We start from the raw sequence: 7,302 nt of genomic DNA, 5'->3' as shown, positions 1-7,302 counted from the left end.
TAACCTGCAGGAATGGCAAGAACAACAATGTCACTGTCTCCGGCCCCATTGGTTCTTGGCTCTTCCATGGAGTTTGCCCATGTTAGCACAATTTTGTGGGTCACTCTTTCCCCTTCTTAGTCCCTGACTCTGGTCTTGGGCAATGCCCAACATTGAAAGGAAGGTTTCTGGAGCAATGAGGGCAGTGACCAGATCTGCAGGGCCCTCTTCCACAGTAAGTTCTCTTTGCTTTGCTTTCTGATTTTCCAGCCTGAATGACTTCTGCTTAAACCTTGTTAGAAATGCTTTTTTTTAACAGGCAGATTCTGCCATTCTCCCCTGGCACAAATCCTGTTCCACATCCTATTTTTTTGTTGATGCTCTGAGCAAACGGAGATGACTGAGAGGCAAACATGCAGAGAGGTGGGTTCATCTCCTGCAAGGTGAGCCAGAAGCATACCATTCCTCCCCACTTCAGCCACAGAGTGAATTTTTCCACTTTTCTTTCCCACTTTGAATTTCTCTGGAGGGAGTACAGGCTGGGAGGCGCCTGCTGGACTTTGCTGGTGAGGGCTGCTGCTCTAACACGGACTGGGTCCAGCATTTCCCGGGCACCCAAGCCCAGGAGGGATGAGCAGGCGAGGATGGGTGCTGAGCCCCGTGTTCCACCTCCACCAGCTCCAGCTGGGCAGAGGTGGAGGGAGGCAGCGGCCGAGAAGGGCGCTGAGCATTGGCCCCAGCTCTGCGCTCACCTCCGCACCAGGCTCAGCCGGGGGGCAACAATCCATGCTCGTGCTGGGGGGCTGTGCTGGAGCCGGCTTCCCGAGCACCCCCCCAACCCTGCTGCGCGCCCCCAATCTCACTGTGCGCCCTCGCCCCACTGCGCACCCCCAGATCCCGCTGCGCGCCCCTCTGACCCCCGCCCCCGCGCGCCCCGCCCCGCCCGCCCCCGCCCCCGCGCCCGCTGCGCGCCCCGCGCCGCACTCGCTGGCGGCCGCCGCCGCGGCTGGAGCCTGGGCGCGCTGCAGCCGCTGCTCCGCGGGCATGACCGCGGCAGCGCCCCGCCGGCGCCGCGGAGCCAGGCGAGTACCGCGGGCCGGGCCGGGCCGGGCCGGGCCGGGGGCACCGCCCGGAGGCGGCGGCGTTGCGGGGCTCGGGGGCTCTGCGCCTTCCTCCCGGGGCGGCTGCTTTTCGGCGCGGGGTGCGGGGGCTCCTCTGCCCTGCCGCGGAGGCGGCCGCGGTGGGGGCAGCGTGCGGAGCGCCCCCGCGGGCTGCCGGGGGTCTGCGGCGCGGGGGCGCGGGAGAAGCGGCCTCCAGCCCGGAGCGGGAGAAGGCGCCGGGTCCCCGCCCGGGACAGCCGGGCGCGGGCGCTGTGCGCGCACCTGTGTGCGGGGTCGCGGCTCCTACGCGCTGGCACCGCGAAGGAAGCGAGCGGGACCGGCTGCGGCGCGGGGCTCGGCGCTCGCGTTACGGCTCGGGCGTATTTGCGGACTGAATTTTTCCAGAATGGTGGCAGAATCGCGGAGCTTTTGCTTCTGTGTGTTATTTCAGGAGATCTGTCAAGCGCCTGTTCCTTTGCACTCGTGTCGGGACATAGTAACAGACAAAATAGTCCTTTGGTTACTGTGTCATGTTTTTAAAATCGCCAGGGAAGACTGCCGTCCCTGGACAGGAGTGTGCGGCACTTGCTCCAAGAAAACGGAGCGTGCTGGCGCGCAGGAGGTGGTCGGTCATATGGAATGGCGGCAGCCCGTGCTGGGTTTTAAAATACAATAGAACAAACAATAGGTTAACCTGAAATAGTGGAAAATAAGAGAGAAAGCATCAAAAGTTATTCAGAATGCCAGTTTGAAATTCTCAGACTAATCATCCAAAATAAACAGTGGCTGAGCAGAACAATTTTCTTTGGAGGGAGTTTCCACTGAAATAAAAAGCAAGTTATATTAAAAAAAAATCCCCTCCCCCCCCAAAAAAAATGTGAGCAGTTGTAATACTAACAGTGCTCCCTGCCTACATGGGACTGGCGGGTGTCCACAACTGCGTTAGATCTTTCTAAGGCAAGGTGTTTCTGTGCAATCCAGAGCGATGTATCATTTCATCCTTGGCTGTCTGTTCTTTAGAGATGCTTCAGTTTTTGTCTAAGAGCCCTGCCTGGAGAGGATCGAGCAGAGATGTCAAATTTTCCCCCTCTTCTTCCCTTCTAATGCTTTAGACCATCCCTTAGTGTTCATTTTCCTAAGGGGACCCTCTATCTGCTGATGGCTATGTTTAGTGCAAATGAACTGCTGCTGTGGTGTGTCATCTTCACATTTCCGGTGGATATGAAAAGCAAAGGCCTTGAAGAGCATGTCCTCTGCCTCTGCATCGTGGCCAGTGCAGGAAGGCCACAGATGGCCACTTCTGCAGGAGTGTGGTTGACTGTGCACTCTGGGATGCGAGGAAACACTTCAGGTGCTGTGCTTGAGCCTTCCCAGTGCTTTTTTTCCCATGACCTGGTCATTAGTTTGTCCATTATGACTTTAAGTTAGTTAAGCTGCTGGTACTTGGTAGGGATATGTATAAATAGTAGTGCTTTTGGTCATGGGATAGCTGCCTGCAGATTTGCTGAGCCTTGGCCCAGCTCATGCCCAACTGAGTGGAAGTTCTGCACCTTCTGCTGTTCCAGCTGTGACATGCTGCTTTGTAGGACATGCCTGAAGACAAGTAAAGCATTTACATTGGGAGCCAGAGAGAAGATGGTCAGGAGGCCATTTTTGATATGCCTAGATCTTGGGGGAGAAAAGGAGGATACCAAGGATTGCAACTAAGGAATTTTCTCCAAAGCTGCCTACCTGTAGACTACTTGTACATTTAACTTGATCAAGAAGCCTATTTGTTTAACGCCCTCTAGTGATGTTTTAAAAATTAACATAGATTCCTTTTAAGAGGAAAACAAGCATCAAAGTTTATTGTCTAAAAAGATGTAAATTTTCTGGCAGTCCGCTGCTTCAGGGAGTCCAATACACCATCAAACCATATTTTGGACAGGAGCATACCCACATTTTGGAAGGGTGTCTCTGGACAGGGAGATGGTGGCAGTCCCTGCCTCCTCTGCAGATTCTCAGAGGTGATCAGTTAAGGTCTTCCCTTCAACAGCGTCAGACACAGCTGCGTTTTCCTGACCTGTCTTCCAGTGCACCTGCAATCTGGGTTTTGGCTGAACCTAGCTGAAGATCACTTAATGTGTCTCTAGTCCTGGTGAACTTTGCATTCTCATGGGAGACTATTCCTGGTGCTTCTCCTTTCTTCACTATTCAGCTGGGCTGACCCCAGAAATGGGAAGCATGTAGCCCTGCCTTTGCAGAGGAGTCTCCAGAGCCTGAATCTGTTTCACACCGTCACTACGGGATTCAACTCAGGAGCATCTGTGTAGCCAAACTGTTTTTTTTCTTCATGGGTATGTGAGATGTTCAGGAGTGTACGATTGGTGTGGTTGTTTGTAGCAGCCTGAAGACGTAGTGGATGCTTGCTTGTGGTGATTAGCCATGAGGGAGCTCAGATTCCCTCCTCCTAACATGGGAGGTTTTGAATTTTATAAAAGTGTATTTCCTTGGTAGTTTGTACATGAGCACACCAGAGCTGCTTCCCGGAGGACCCTGTTTGGATGCACTGGCGGGTGATTATTCTGCTCTGCTGAGACTGACTTCTTTGTATACAAACTGCATCTTGCTGTGGGAAGTAATGAGAGTTGGGCTTGTTTAACCTGGGGAAGAGAAGACTGAGGGAGGATCTTATCAAAGTGCACAAGTACCTGATAGGATGGTGTCAAGAGGACGAGGACAAACTCTTTTCAGTTATCCTGTGTGACAGGACAAGAGGCAATGGGCAAAAACTGAGCCACAGGAAGTTCCGTCTGAACCTAAGGAGGAATTTCTTCACTGTGAGAGTGACGGAGCACTGGACCAAGTTGCCCAGAGAGGTTGTGGAGTCTCCTTCTCTGGAGATCTTCAAGGCCTGCCTGGATGCAACCCTGTCTACCATGCTCTAGGTGACCCTGCTGAGCAGGGAGGTTGGACTAGATGATCTCCAGAGGTCCCTTCCAACCTTACCGATTCTATGAAATGAGGAATGAAGCTACTGCACTAATTTGTGGATCTGATGCAAAGCTCTTTTTCATGAGACAGCCTTTCCTATTCCCTCTTAGACTGTATTACACCAGCACACCTTATTCTACCTTCCTATCTGCCACAGTTTCGCCACTCCACTGTTATTTCTCCCCTCTGACATGCCAATGCTCCCACAAACACCCCCAGATTCTGGTATTTGTTCTGTTTGCCTTCATTTCTGTATTACTCACTCTTCCATGCTTGTCAGTGCCACCATCGCAGCAAACAGCATACTGATATTGTCTCAGTAGATCCAAATACACACATTTCTGCAACCTTCTAGAGCAGCACATCCACTGACACTGTTGCCATGCCTGCGTGCTGCTTAGGGCTGCACCGATCACACCACATCCAGACTGTACTCATCGCAGATGAGCTCCCCTAGCAGCCTCCAGAGCACCTGAATCAGTCTCCCCATTTGGCAATGCTGTTCAAGAGGCGATCAGCATCTTGGAAGCTGAAGTGCAAAGGTCATCTTGAGATGGTATCTAGCATGGTACACATCTGATCTATGTGGCCATGCTCAGATAAGACCTGAAGGTCCAGCCTGCCAGGTCCCCCCCACCTCCATGCCCCTCTGGTTAGGGACTTTGCCTCTCCTCCGGTTACTCTCTAACTTGTCAATGAGAGCATCGTCAATATGATTACTTAGGCCTTATACACAGTTTGAAGAGTCTGCATAGCAGTGCCTTCTCTGTTTCTGCCAAAGGTTGGTTTATGGCTGTAACTATAATTAAAAAAAAAAAAAAAAAAAAAAAGCTCGTATTCATTTTGTACTTCTCTACACTTTCTTCTGAGGGATGTTAAGCATTTAAGGAGGGAAAAAGGACTGGCATAAGGATGGATGCGTAAGGGTACAAGGTGTCAACTCCCCTTTGCATCTCCCCACAATGCTGACCTTCCCACGTTCCCCTGAGAACAAATGGCAGGACAGATAAGATGTGAGAGTTTCCAAAACCTGGTGCCCATAACTGACCCCTCTGAAAATAGGTAGGGTGGAGTCCAGCTTGTGGCATGAGAGAGAGAATCTGAAGCAAAACAGGATGTTTTTGTGATTAAAACTTATTTTCATAATTCCTGTTGAAATGTTTGTTTTGGTTTGGTTTGAAGTTGCCTGCAGCTTTTATTGGGAACTTTGAGTCAAAGAGCTCTGTGCATACATGTGACTGAGTGCATGTGTGTGTGTGTGCATGCACGTGTATGTGTGCTTGCACAGGGAAAGTAAATGAAGAGGCTACTGTTTAACCTCAGGATAGCTGTACCTAAAAAGTAATAAAACCAATAGGGACTAACAGCTGAGTGATGGAAAAGGTAAACCCCATCTATATACCCCTTCTGTAAATCTTGCTGGACAATTGTTTTTTGCTCTGGACATCTCAAAACAGAAAGGTTCTAGCAAATTGTAAAGTATTGATTGAAAAAACATAAAAATGCGCATGATTAGAGATATTGGTTTATGCACAGTCATGTGTGAAACACAATTGATGTGGAATAGGGTGTAAGGAGCAAGTCAGGAAGCCTTTGGGATCTTCTCTACTCTATTATGTGCCCTGTATTTGGCCAAGTTTCAGCTGATACTGTTTTCATTCTCTTTCCCATGGGGTTAAGACAAAAGCAAAAAAGAAATACTGGAAAAATGAAGACATGTGATAATATGAGAAATATTCTATTTAAAGATAATTCTACTTCTGTTTTATGTAAAAGTTTTCCACTGCCAGCTCTTTCAGGCTACACCAGAAACAGAGGCACAGAGACTGACGTCTCAAAAAGGCCTTGTGACCCACAGCCTCGGCCTTCCCTATTGCCAGCCCACGCTGGGTGCTCTGAGAAGGAGATGTGACCTCTTTGTCATGATGCCTGCTTTGCACTCATCTGTTCTACACAGCAAAAATGCTTCCCTGAACTCATCCTGCACCCTTGCAAGAGGTTGTGAAGAGTCTTTATCTTCTCTAGCCTTTAGAGAGGCTGTACCCATTCCTATAAATCACTGGAATTTTGTCACCGACGGCAATGGAAGAAGTTTTTTACCTTAATCTTTCTCCTTGACTCATCCATGAGATTCTGCAGTAGCTTGCAGCGGTTGCTCCCATAGGATAATTTTTATAGAGGGACCTCATGGGGATAGTTTAGTTCCAGTGCTTATCATCTTCCACTTCTTCTGCCACCAAATTGGAGTGTGTTCTTTAGGTCCACACCATATAGCTTGTGTTGGTTCATAGCAAGAGCTTTTTACTGTAAGATTGTGTGTATTTCCTTGTTAGGCTTATTTAACAGCTCTTCATTCAGTCATCTCCATCCTCTGACTTCCAGGTTATTTCATCTCTGAGGTCTTTGTCCTCTATGATTATCTTTTCTCAGCTTACCCACATCTTGTTGGGCTGTGTTTTCAGGTCCCTGCTTCACACCCCCTTTTTCACATGGGCTAAGCTAACATAGTGTTGCTGCTAGCTCTCCTGCCTGCCTTTCCACTCCTGATCTGTGCCCAGCTGCTCAGCAATGTCACTCTCTTGGCCTCCCTCACTGTTTCACACTTAAGGTCTTCCTGCAACTCCCAAAAAGTTGGAGCAAAAAAGTTTAATTGCTTCAGCCAAATTCTGCTCCTATTTACTCAGCTCTTGTAACTTTAGACTTGCAGCTCCATTGAAGTTGATGATGTTTGGATTCTGGATGGAGGCTGGCATGCCTTTTTTTCATTTCCATCACTTGCAAAACTCAAGGGAGATTGACTCCTACGATTCAGCACAAACCTAAAGCAAGTTTTGAGTAGGCATTCAGCAGTGGATGTTACTCATAAGTATATTGCCAGTCCTGATGCTGACAGGCAGATGAGCAAGCAACAGAGAGAGGAAACTGCCTTTCATGGTGCGTGTGTGTGTTAGAAGAGGTACCGTTGATTAACTTGTTTTTTCAGCCAGCCAGCTTTGAGAGTGCTGTTTAACAGTCCCAAGGCTGTGTAACACTAACAGGATGCTTATAAGGTATAAAGGGATTAATGTTTAGCTCTAATGAAATCCAGATGCACAGAGCAGCCTCTTTTCAAGCTCTTTTCCACTGCCAAGTTGTGAATAAAATGATTTAATCATTGTAAATACATGAGGCACACTAGACTCGCAGCATGCACTAGTTCTTAAATTCGTAGGCACCAAAGCCATTGGGTTTCTGTTAGCAGTTACCTGGT

General features: G+C 49.2%; 1 protein-coding gene across 1 annotated transcript in view; it reads left to right on the top strand.

The window, feature by feature from the left end:
- Window positions 1-976: 976 nt before the first annotated feature.
- The window catches only part of LOC134145245 (rho GTPase-activating protein 20-like), a 42,034-nt gene continuing 35,708 nt past the window's right edge, over window positions 977-7,302 (top strand). The window contains exon 1 of the mRNA XM_062584589.1: window positions 977-1,061. The gene's annotated coding sequence lies outside the window, so the exon portion shown is untranslated. The remainder of the gene's footprint in view (window positions 1,062-7,302) is intronic.

The sequence above is a fragment of the Rhea pennata genome, chromosome 11, assembly GCF_028389875.1.
Source record: "Rhea pennata isolate bPtePen1 chromosome 11, bPtePen1.pri, whole genome shotgun sequence".
Taxonomy (NCBI): domain Eukaryota; kingdom Metazoa; phylum Chordata; class Aves; order Rheiformes; family Rheidae; genus Rhea; species Rhea pennata.
The sequence above is the reverse complement of the archived record's forward strand: the minus strand, read 5'-3'. Positions and strand labels throughout refer to the sequence as shown.